The following is a 13204-nucleotide window of genomic DNA, read 5'->3' on the forward strand; positions in this document are numbered from 1 at the left end:
GAAAGGAAAGGAAAGGAAAGGAAAGGAAAGGAAAGGAAAGGAAAGGAAAGGAAAGGAAAGGAAAGGAAAAAGAGAAAGGAATTCTCTCAATACTCACATCCGCTGGGCCAGGGATAAAGATACCGACTTTGACTAGGATTTCTCCACAGTTGTGTGACCTGAAATAATATATATATAATAGTGAAGTTCATCTCCAAAAGTTACCCAGGCCTGTGTGTACACAAGTAAATGGCACAGTGCCCCAAACTCTAATGCTCCTGGAAATATGTCATTCAGTGTTCCATATGCTCATTTATCCATCTCTGTTCCCTTTTCCATTGCACAGGTGAGGAGCAGAGGGCAGAGGTGTGCCCACAGCACAGCACTGGGCCCGGAGCCTTTCCCACACCCTCTTTTCACATTACTAATCCAAATCTCCTCCTTTTGACCTCAGGCCGATTGTTGCCACCCTGCCTTCTGAAAGCCTCCCGGGGCCTTATACTTAACATTCTCCCCCTTTCCTCGTGGAGCTCCTGCCCAGCCACTGCCAAACACTTTTTTTCTTTTTTTGTAATATATGTATTTTTATTTCTGAAATTAAAATATTCTTACATCTTGTTTTCCCTTCTGTTTTCTCTCTCCAATCCATCCCATGCACTCATTTGTTCTCCATGGCCACTTTTTCTTTGCTTGTTATACACACACACATTCACATACACACACACACACACATTCACACACACACCCATACACACACATGCAAACTCACATCCACACACACACACACATACATGTTCCAAATGTAAGTACAGCCTGTGCAGTCCACATGTTACCTGTACAAATGATTTCGGATGAAGACATGGAAATGGATGATCAGTCAGGGTGCTTTTCACTGGGGATGACTGTTTCTCCCGCTCTCGGCATTCCTTATGTGCCTGCAGTTCTTTGTGTAGAGCTGAGGCCTTGTGAACATTCTCCCTTCCATGATAGCATATCCTTGTTCAGATTTTGTTTGGGCAGCCATTCTGATGAGACGCCATGGGCCTCATCATTTCTCTGATGTTTTTGGGCAACACAATCTCACAGCAAACTTCCTGTTCCTCTGGCTCTTACAGTGTTTCTGCCCCCTCTCCCGCTGATCCCCAAGCCTTAGGTGTGGGAATTGTGTTGTAGATGCATTGATTGGGGCTGGGAACTACATGGTAGCTTGCTCTCTGCATTTTGATTGGCTGTGGTTTTCTGTAATAGTCTCCATCTGTTACACAGAGAAATTTCCTTGATGGCGGTGAGGCCCACACTCATCCGTGGCTGTAAGGACACATATTTAGAATGTACTTAGAGGCTGATACTGCTTTAGTAAAGTGACAGTTGTCTGTTCTTCTTCATGATCCATGACCTCGCTATCCTCTTGTCATTGGCTTGGTTTCCAGAGCCAAGCAAGATTTCCCTCTTGTTCAGAGGCCTTTGGTTCCACTAGAGAGCTGTTGGTTACTGCCAATGTATGCATGCCATTACTGTACCCTTAGGGATATCATACCGTGTTGGATATCATTGTTTTAACTTGTGGACATCATAGATGGGTGAAAGCAATTGGTTGCTTTCCTCCATTGGAAGTGTTCATGGTACCTTCTGGTGTCATGGAAGCTAGTCCTCAGAAAAGCTTTCAGGCCAGAAGCAGGTAGGGGTCTAGGTCCTGTGTCTAAATCATACAGCATCTTCTAGTGTCATCTGTTTTATTTTGTTTTGTTTTGTTTTGTTTTGTTTTGTTTTTTGTAAGATAAGGTCGTATGTACTCCAGAATGGCCTTGAACTCTCTACGTAGGCAAGGATGATATTGAAATTCTGGCTCCCTAGCCCCCACTCCTTGAGTACTGGGGTCACACCTCCATACCCAGTTTATGCAGTGGTTGAGATCTAGCCCAGGGCTTCATGCATACGAGGCATGAACTACCAACTGAACTACATCCCCAGCCTCAGGCATTCTTTGTGTCGTCCACCAAGTCTGGAGGCTAAGTTAATGGGGAAAACTGGATATCGTGAGCTGGCATAGTAAATAGATACATAGCTAGCATAGCATAGGACACAGAACATGGCAGGTTTTGATACATGTTAGAGAGAGGGAGAAAGGAGAACGCAGAGGGGAGAAAACAGGCTTTGTAAGAGTGCCTCTTGCACAAGCATGAGGACCTGAGCTCAGAGCCCAGGTTCAGTGGAGACTCCGTCCCAAGGGAACACAGAAGAAGAGTGGCAGATCACTGCGCCCAGGGTCCATCTGTGTACACACACAGGCATCTGTACCTACATATGGACAGTGCATACATACTAAATTTCTAAAAAAGAAATGGGCAGTGAGTTTCTCCTCTTCAGAGAAATTATGCTCCCAATGGATTTGGGGAATGCAAAGGGGCGTGGCCTTAGAGAACCTGGGGGTTCTCTAAGAGAACTTCAATACATTAAAAACTCACTTGCTGAGAGTAACAAAAGCCCCTACCTAGTGGAATAAGGAAGATAAATGTTCTCTCAAAGTACAAGTGGACAGTCCAGTATGGAAGGCCATTGGTCACTGGGAACCCAGGGTCTTCAATCACCACCTCTGCCAGCCCAGCCAGCAATCTTTCCTTCTCATGTCAAATGAGTCCAAGATAACTGCTTGAGCTCAGCTGCCATTGTGTGGTGCCAAACAGCCAGAAGGAGAAGCAAGAAGCCAGTGGGGCCTCTTTTAATGAGTCTTCCCAGATCCCACATGACTCTTTAGATTGTACCTAATTGTTTAGAATGATATTACATGGACATGCATAGCTGCAAGAGAGGCTAGGAATATAATGCTTAGTTGGGTACATTGGGGCCTCAGATCAACTCAAGGTTGCTGTGGACTGAATTGTGTGTTCCCCCCACACACACACTCCAAATTGATTGGAAGCTGTATTTCCTAGTGTATATTCTCAGATGAGGCCTTTAGGGAGGTAATTAAGTTTAAAATGGGGTCATTAAGGTAGGACTATAATCTGAGAATATTTGTGGTCTGGTGAGAAGAGATAACTTTTTTTGCTTCTTCCTCTTCTCTCTCCCCTTATATCTTTCTTTCCTTCCACACACAGAGAAAAGGTCATGTGGGAACTGGCCATCTACAAGCCAGGAAGAGACCTCTTACCAGAAACAGAACCAGCCAACTCCTTGATCCCAGCCTTCTAACCTCTCGAACCACAAGAAGGAAGCTGCTCTTGTCTTGGCCCCCTGTTCTTCCCCACTTCACAGAGCTGACTAGTAGAGGGTCCTGGGGTATAAGAGAGGAGAAAATAAGAGTTATAAAGGCCATTGGCAGACTCCCACAAAGTCACTGTAAAGCATCATTTTTACAGGGTTTCTCTATAGCTCTGGCTGTCCTGAAGTTACTATGTAGACCAGACTGTCTTCAGATTCACAGAGATCCACCCTGACTCTCAAGTGCTGGGATTAAAGTTGCATGACACTACACCTGGCTCAACCATAGACTCTTGATAAAGTAGACAGGACAGATGTCTGCTAAGCCCTCAGAAGCTGTGATTCAAGCTTGGGGCAATGGCAATTCCATTGTCAGTTTGGATACTGTCCATGTGTCATGCAATGCTCTTCAGTAAGATTAGTGAAAGATCATTTTCATGCTCATAAAAAAAAACAAAAAAACTTTAGTTAGGGCTGGAGAGAAAACTCCATGATTAAAGCATTTGTCAGGAAAACAAGGACCAGATTTTGGGTCTACAAAACCCATGTGAACCATGCTGGATGGGAGGAGCAGCCTGCCTGTAATTCTATCACTTGGAAGGTAGAGAGAGGATCCCTCGAGTGAATTGGCTAGCCCGATCAGAGAAATTGGTAAGCTCTAGGTTCAACCGAGATAGTCTGCTTCAATGAGGACAGTGGCAATTGATAGAGGAAGACTCCTGACATCAAACTTGGTCCTACACACACACACACACACACACACACACACACATGCGGTTAGTGAAAAATAAAAACTTTGAGTGGAGACTCATTTATTGTACCATGTAATCCACTCACAAAGGGTCTTCTTCAAGAAAAAAAGGGGGGACTAGGGAGATAACTCAATAGATAAGGCACTTGTGGGCCAAAAGTAGAGACATGAGTTCAAGTTCCCAGAAAGCACGTAAAGCTGGCTGTGGTAATAATCCTAGTGCTCCCACAGTGAGGTAGGGGGTGGTCTGGGAGAATCCTCAGAAGCGCTCAGGCCAGCTAGCCCAGAATACACAGTAGTAAATTATAGGCCTTGTTTCAAACAAGTTGGAAGGCAAAGACCAACATCTGAGGCCGTCCTCTGCCCTCTGCACACCCATCATGGCACATACGTATCTATACTCATATATTACATATCCATCACACAACACACATACACAAAGACTATAAAGACAAGAAAAAAGCTAGGAATAGGAGTACATGCTTATGCTCCCAGCTACTCAGCTGGCTAAAGGAGGGGCAGGTCATGAGTTCATGACCAACTTGGGCAATACAGCTTAAAATATAATGGGTTTAAGGGTGAATTTCTGTAGTGAAGAGCTTGTCCAGTTCTGAGGCCCCAGATCGGATTCCCGGCCCCAATAAAAATAACAAATAAATAAAACTAAAATAAATAAATAAATAGATAGATAGATAGATAGATAGATAGATAGATAGATAGATAAATAAAACTAAAAAACTGAGTTAATGGAAAGAAGGTAACGTAAAAGACCCTGTCTCTCTCCTCCATGTTATTGATAAAAACCTAAAACCCAACCTCTCACTCAACACAGAGATCCAACTTTGTCCTTAGAGAGGCTCAACGTTGTACTGACCTCAGGAAACAAAAACACAGCTCATAAGAAGACAAATGACAACACTGATCATGGCAGTGACAGGGGGTGGTTCTAATCAGGGCCTGTCACCCACCCAGCAGTGAACCATGGAGCACACCTCACTCCTCTTCAGGGACCCCCAGGGTGAGGCCAGCAGAGGACCATTTGAGAAGGAACAGCACAGACTGGGAGCTATAAGGCTAAGGAGCAAACAGGGACAGAGGGACAGGCTACCACTGGTCCCATGAGAGGGGCCAGTGGGAAAGGAAACCATTTAGACTTCTTCCTGCTGGAAGTATTCTTCCAGGTTTGGATGTCAAGAAGGGAGAAGCATGCTGGACTCTCAGCGGTCCTCAGATACCCCTGCCATTTGTTCTTATATGTTTTTAATCCCTCCCTCTCTTGTAGAATCCCTCAGGTGGGGTGGAAAGGCCACACTTCTCCATGCCAGAGGTCCTAAAGCCTTTGAAAAGGCTAAGGAGAGTTTGAGAAACTGCAAACACATTTAAAGAACCCCAGATGTGCCGTGGTCCCTCTTGCTAGGAAGGAGGACACCCCACAGGCAAGAAGAAAGATGGCATGCTTGCCTGTGGGACGGCTAGAGCCAGGTCTCCAGCCCTGAGTGGTGGGCGTCCACTGGAAAGCCTGTGGTCAGCACCTGCTGTATACACCGCCTTGTCTGTGGCATGGAGGCAGTGGAAAAATCACCAAGACATGGTCTCAGTCCTCAAGTAACTGTCCAGTGCTGTGATCTTAGAAACGGTTACTGCCCTAGGCAGGCTGTGACAGGGGGTGTGACAAGCACAATGTCAGCGGTCATCCCAGCGAGAAGATGCGGAAATCACCAGAGAGGTGGCTGCTTCGGGGATGAGCAGACATTTAATTGGTAGGACGTGAGAATATGGGAATCAAGGAGGAGAGGCTCGTGAGCTCTAACCTAAGGAGGCAGGGCAGACTGTGTCCCATTCTTTGATAGTCACTTGAGAGCTGTTAATGGTCCTTGAGCAGAGGAATGACATGATGGGGCAGAATAGTGGGATGCGAGAGGCAGACAAAAATTTGGAGTCCCAGTGCCTCAGAGAGGAGATGTGAGCTGGTCACATCAGAAACCGCAGAGCAAGCAGTTGAAAGATGGCTCCAGGGAAAGCGGGAGGCAAAGCCAGCTGTGCTGCGAGAAGGGCAGTAGCTGGAGACGAGCGAAGGGAAAGTTGCCTTGGGAATCAAGAGACCTCCAGACACAACTACTTACGCCAGCCCGGCTTCTCCCTCAGGCGGTGCTGTATGTGGTACTGAAGTTACAGATGGTGGGAGCTGCCGGCGTGGGTGCTGCGAACAGAACTGAGGTCCTCTGCAAAAGCAGTTTGCACTTTTAACAGCTGTGTCTAGCCCTGATCGTGGTATTTCAAGACAGGATCTACTCTGTAGCCCAAACTGGTCTAGAACTTACTACATAGCTCAAACTTGCCTTAAACAAATTGAAATCCCCCTGCCCCGATGTCTCTTGTATTGAGATGTCTTCCGGGCATGAGCCCCTATGCTTGGTTTGGATGGGCTGAGTTTGTGATGCCTGTGTAGGATCAAAACTGGAGATGTACACTTGAAAACTCCAATGGGAGAGAGAAAGCTAAAGCTGGGTAAGGGTGATCCATCCCCAGAGACGGAGGGGAGAAAGCTGAACAGCCGAGGCAGAAGGCACTCTTGTTGCCTGTCCGCTAGCCTAGCAGCACAGTCCATGGATGACCCCGCAGTGTGCGCTCCTCCCCCAGCGGTCAAACTGTGAAGAAGCCAAGCAAATATGTGGGGTTTCCCATCCATCTGCTCCTGTCAAGGCCCCATTCACTGCCAGACTGGAGTAAACAAGGTCCCAGGAATTCCTGCCCTGCTTTGGGACTCTGAGTAGAACTGAGGGGAAGCCAAGCCCTCCTTACCGTGCTGTATCCCCAATTGGAGATTAAGGAATAAAATAAATACTAGTGTTCCAAAGTCGTGAAACTTGGGGGTCTTTGCCTGCAGCAATAGATAACTGACAGAGCCCGGAATCTCATCTCCCACTCAAGAAGCTTTTCCAACCCCCAGAGAAGAGGTGCCCTGGGCAGCCTTACCCACCTTAGATAGCCTTGCCTGCCTTCATCCTGCTCCTCCTTTCCCCAGCAGCTCTACCACACTGTTGCTGAGTTCCTAGTTCCTCATCCACCTCACTTCTCAGACCCACTAATCTAGGGTACCTGTACGGCCCCCACTAATCTCAGGCATCTATATCCACCCCCAGGAGCCAAGAGGACCAATCAGGAGGCAAGGGTTGGGGACTCGAGGCACCAAAAATGCAAGGTTTCTGTGCTTCCAGAAGCACACTCAACTTTTATTAAAGATGCTATGTGAAGAACAAATCTCTCATTTGGAGAGGTAGCGTGGTGATGACAGCTCAGGGGACCAGAAATGGGCAGGTAGCCGGAGGAGCACAGCCTATGGAGATAAAAGTGCTGAGATGCAGGAGTCCGCAGACTTGCAGACTGCGCCCACCGCAGTAGGAGCTATGCAGGGCTATGCAGGGCTATGCAGGGCTATGCAGACAAAGCATTTACTGGGGTGCTGGGATATGGAGGGCTGTGTGGGCCTTGAGAAGGAAGGGAGGTGTCAAAGAGAAGTGTGTTCTGGAATCCCTGGGCATTTGTGGAGCTTGGCTGCAGTGGAAGGGCATGCTTGCCTTGGGACAGGCCCAGGTGACGTGTGTGTGTGTGTGTGTGTGTGTGTGTGTGTGTGTGTGTGATTATTTGTAAGTTGGGAATGTGTCTCCAATATCATTAGTAAAGGTTAGTGAGCATAAGACGCAGAGACTTCAGTATTCTTGGGAGCACACACCACATCCCCACCCCACATCTCAGAAGGCCTGAACAGAGGCTGGCTACTTTGGAACAAACCTGGAGAGGAACCAGAGAGATCCTAAGCTGCCGCCTTCCATCATAGCTCAAGGGCGCCCCCTCCTGGAATCTTTGAAGACCAGGCTGCAGACTGGTCTCCAGGAGAGTTCAGAGCCAGATGAGAGGAAGGTGGCCCATCAAACAGCTAGCATACAGATTGGCTGACAGATCAGTTAGGGAGCCAGGAGACTGAAGACTGGGCTGCGTCCTCCAAGATCTTTATCCCCAGCTACACTAAGCCCAAGAGGGGCTCAGAGTACCCGTTCAAAGAATGTTTTGATGAGTGAGCAAAAAGGATGGTGAGATCTAAGGCTCTTCAGTAGCTGAATGCCTGACCAAAAGTCCAGGTTTGTGTGTGGCTGTTCAATTAATGAACAAAGATCCAGATAAGTGACCAAGAGATTGGGAAACCGAGTGGCTGTGGCCCGAAGAGACTGTGTTTGTCTGGGAAGGTTGCAAGCAGGCACACGAATTCCGGAAACACTGAGGTCTGGAACTGCAGACAGAGGCCATCAACACAACCCCAGGAGGCTGACTTCTGTCTAAGGAGACAATGATGAGTCCTGGGTTCAGGCTCTGCGATGCACACACTTGAAAGCCAAGTAAGCTCAGAAGTAATTACATAGGCCTTTGGAATGACATTCCCTCTTCTGCAGCATCTTCTGGGGTCACGTTTCCTCCCCATGACTCCTTGCTGTTCTACAGAGATGCTGAGTTCAGCTGCAAAATCACCTTCGCCCTGTGAGACAACTGTTTCCTCTTCCTCAAGTACCTACCTTGAAGATGGCACCTTGCAGCTTCCTTGGTTCTGTTGAATCCCCCACTCCCACCCTCGAGGTTTGGTCCAGGTGTTCTGATGCCATGCTGGGCCTCAGGCTTCAGTCCCACAGCCAGAAAACAGAACCCTGAGGCTCCTCTTGAGGCCAACGGCAGGTGTGCATCAGCAGCGGACAGGCACTATGTAGAGTGCTAGAGGCCCACTTTCTGGGTTCCAGTGCCAGCTCTGTGACCTTGACCACATGGCCCCCAGGCCTCAGTTTCCCCACATATTATGTAAGATGACAGCAATGGTCCCAACCTTGTGGGATAAGAGCAAAACCCAGCAGGTGTCAGGAGCTCAAAGCCCTGTGTATATTCTAGACATGCAGAGAGTCATTTGGGTTCCATGTTTCCTAATCTGCAGCTTGGAAAGGGGCCCACAGCCCCATCTTCCCCCTCACGGGCCTCCTTCCTTTCCCCCTGCCACAGACTAGACAGCAACCACCTGGTCGGTATGAGATCAGATGCAGTAAAAGGATCACCACGTGCCAAGTGCTACTTCAGCCCCACCACTACCCACCCCCCGGGTGCCTAGGGTGAAGGCCTGCACTCATTTCTCTCAGTCCACTTGGAGGAGGGCAGGGCAGGGTAGGGACACGCACCTACACACAGCAGCCTGTATGCCTTGCCTGCAGACAGCTCCTCTCACACAACAAAGGATCACGGGGTCACAATGACATTTGTCTCCAAGCTCTGCTCTGGTTCCTCCAGTGTCCCTCTCTCTCGTATTTATGGTGCTCATCTCTTGCAATAAAAACAGTGTCTAAATAATAAGGTAATCTGCTACACCTAATTACTTGAGGATTTCCTTCCTCTCAGGGAAAAGCTCCACCAGATCCCTGCCCCATCTTGCTCTCTCATGTTCCCAAAGACCTTCCTAATGTATTCTGGATCATAGATTAGTGGGGAGCCACGAATGGTCCGTGCTGGGCAGAACCGCTCAAATCTATCCCAGCAACGTGAAGCGGTGATTTATTGTGACATGGAGTGTGGGACATTTCCCCAGCTTTTGTGATTGTGGTAATGAAGCTGTAAACCAAATAGCATGAAATGAGGCAAGGCCTTACAATTTAATCAGCTCGTAAACAGATCTACTGCATCAAGCAAATGACATTATTATCCATCCGAAGTAAATCATGCTAATCTCGGGAGATAAAATCAACATCGTTAATGGTCACATGTCATATTCATCAACACTAAACCATCCCCTTTGACAGATTAATCCTAACTACAGCTCCCAGGATGTATGGTAATAGGGCTTGTAGCATGCATTTCACTCTGCGCCAGGCTAACCAGCACTCTTAGGCTGCTATTACAAATAATTTTTTTATTGATTTACATATTTTAAAATGCATTTAAGGTGAGGCACCATTAAAAACCCTGTCACCCGCCCATATTTCTTCCCTACATTCCCAGACTTTATTAATAGGATCGGGAAGACAAACATAGTCAGCCTTATAAATACTTTGTTTAGGACCCTGTTATGGGTAATTAAGATGGGTCCTGGGGTTGGGGAGGGGCAGGGGGACAGGTGAGAAGCAGCAGGAAGCATAAGAAGTAGGGACCCTTTCATGGTGTGGGTATTGAGGGAAAGAGCCTCCTTCTGTACCCTGTTTTCTCTGGAGCTGCGGGAAAGGGAATAAATGTGCCCCCAAATCTGGCCCCAGGGTCTTCTCTCTCCCCATTTCTCTCACACCCTGCCTCCACCAAGTCACCCCAGCCCGTGGTAGGTACATATAAGCCTTCAGACTGTGTAGAATAACTTCTGACTTCAGATGCCAAATCTATTTATTTATCATGAGGCTGACCTAGGATGAATGCTCCCTGGAAAGTGTCCACTATTCAAAATGTCACTTCCCCTCAACAGGCCATGCATTATATTGACAGGCATACTTTCAGAGGCCTCTGAGTGACCAGGATGGATGAAGGGCTGCCACACAGGCATGGTGCCTGGGCAGAGGCAGTGAGGAAGTGAGGGAGAGATGGGTGCTGGTGCCCAGATGATCTGTACCCACAAGGGGCACAGAATGAGCAGGAGCCAGGATGGTGGCAAGAAACGCACTCTGGAGACTCACAGGGCTGGAGGGCTTGCTGGGAAATAGACACCTACAAAAGCCTGTTACCCTCTGAGGGTAACATTTGCAGGGCTTCCTGTCCACTTTCGGGACTAAGAGGAGCTGGAGGGTGGAGAAGCAGGAGCTGCTCCTTACCCGCAGATGGCCGTGGGGAGGGGTGTCTCAGGGCTGCCGCCAGTGGTTTGACAGGTGTCGCATTGCACAATGGCACCCTTTGGAAGTATGCAGGGCAATGACCCTGGGGGTCCCCATTTCTTCATGACCCATGGCCACTCCAACCAGAAAAACCATCCTGGAAAGAGGGCTGGGGAAAGAGTGCATCCTCTTTCAGCGGGGAAGACATGCTGTGTTTAATGGATGTGGCAGAAACCTGAAACACTCCTGCGCCCAGGCCTCTGCTTTATAAATCTGCATCTATTGATTAGGCCAACTAATGAAAGGAGGCAGAGAGTAAATTAGTTCAGGGTTTAGGTGGCATCCAGTCAAGGGCTGGGAAGCCGCTCGGCTCTAAGAACCTCTGAAGACTTTGCACCCTGGATTTTCTTGGACCCTTTTGAGAACTCTGGGTTGTTGCTTACCTTTGGGGTCCCTGGGGTGTCAGGACATGTCTCTTCTGCAGTTGCTTAGTCTAGCGGAATATGGGCAGTTGATCTTTAAACTTCACTAAAGTCAGAATTTTCTAGTAACTGCTAAAACAGAGATTTCTTGTACAGTCCCTTTTTTCTTGTGTAAAGCCAGAGAGCTGGTATTTCTAGCAAGTTCCCACAAGCTCTTACTGTTGCTGTTCTAGAATCATGCTTTGAGAACAGCCAAGAGGGGGATAGAGAGATGGCTCAGGGGTTAAGAGCACTGCCTGTTCTTCCAAAGGACGCAGGTTCAATTTCCAGCACCCACATGGCAGTTCACAGCTGTCTGTGACTCCAGTTCCAGGGATCTGACTCCCTCACGCAGACACATGCAAGCAAAACACCAACGCAAATAAAAGTAATTATTTTTTTAAAAAGAACAGTCAAGAACACCCAGGCGGGAGCAAAGGGAACCGGGTGGAGCAGAGGTGAGCAGGGCTAGGACCCTAGCAGCAGCATAAACCCAGCTGGATTACCACAGGAAACAGACATGCTCAGGACAGGAAGCCAGCAATGGGCTGCCATCTCAGTGCGCTTTCCTCGTCTGAACTTATGGGACTCTGTAAGTGTGGATGAGCCAAACAGGGCTGACAAGCAAGGTCAGATCTAAAGGCAGCATGTGTTCTGCAAGCCAGAGATGGCTAGGTTCCCCTAGCACCAGCCCCACCTCTGCTTAACCTGCCCTGTGACCTGGAGGGTTGCTCTTCCTGTCAGCCCATCCTCGCATCTACCACAGAGAGACAAAGGGAAGGCAGCATCCTTACAACTGCCTAAATGTGAGCTGAGCAGGGAGACACCTTTAATCCCAGCTCTCAGGAGGCAGAGGCAGGCGGAACTCTTGAGATCAAGGCCAGCATGGTCTACAGAGTGAGTTTCAGGGCAGCCAGAGGTACACAGAGAAAGCCTGTCTCAGGGCGGAGGAGCTGACAGTTTGAAGATCTGAGCTCTAATCCCAGAAGGCAATATGAGGTAGCATCTGGATCTCTAATTCCATTGCTCCTTCAGGGAGCTGGGGACGGGGGGGGGGGGGGGGGGGCAGGTGAATCTCCAGAAGCTTGTGGTCCAGGTAGACTGGCGTGTCCATGACAGAGAAAAAGGGGAAAAAGACCCCTTGTCTTAACGTGGAGGGCAAGAGCTGACACAGCAGTGTCGTCCTCTGACCCCACACATGCACAAATTTTCACATACACACAGATGCGCACCCATGGGTGTGCACATACACACACTCATATGCACACATCAGGCACACAAAGAACAAATATAGAAATGCATGTACATGTGTGTCCTGGACTGCCTGCCCTCGACGCCTGCCATCGGGGTGTTTATTTATGTGTCCTCCAGCCTCTGCCCCTCACGCACTAGAATTACAGCTCTGTGCCAGCACACCAGCTAATTTGAAACGTCTTGATCTTTTAAAAGTTTTGTTTGAGAGCCAGGCATGCTGGCGCACACCCGTAATCCCAGTACTCAGGGAGGCGGAGGCAGGCGGATCTCGGTGAGTTCGAGTCCGGCACAAAGTGAGTCCAGGACAGCCAAGGCTGCTCAGAGAAACCCTGTCTCAAAAAAAAAAAAAAAAAAAAAAAAAAAAATCAAAGTAATTTTTTGTTTGTTTCTTGATTTTTGTTTGACATGGGGTCTGACTATGTACCCCAAGCTATTCTGGAACTTCCTATGTAGCCCAGGCTAGCCTTGAGTTCCAAATGCTCCTCTCCTTTCCTCCCAAGTGCCAGTATTATAGGCATGCACTATTGTATCTGCCCTAATGTTTCAGGGTTTGTTTGGTCTTTTTAACTTACTGTCTCCATTTTGTGGAGATTTGTTATTTGTTTGTTTGTTTTTAAGAAATTATAAAGAGGAGCCAAAGCGTTAGTAGTAGTGCTAGTGGCTTTTTAAGCACACATTCTTCTGCCCAAAAGCCTGCCTCTGGGCTGGAGAGATGGCCCCGTGCTTAAAAGCACCGG

The sequence above is a fragment of the Psammomys obesus genome, unplaced genomic scaffold (assembly GCF_907164565.1).
Source record: "Psammomys obesus unplaced genomic scaffold, mPsaObe1.curated_primary_1811, whole genome shotgun sequence".
Taxonomy (NCBI): Eukaryota; Metazoa; Chordata; class Mammalia; order Rodentia; family Muridae; genus Psammomys; species Psammomys obesus.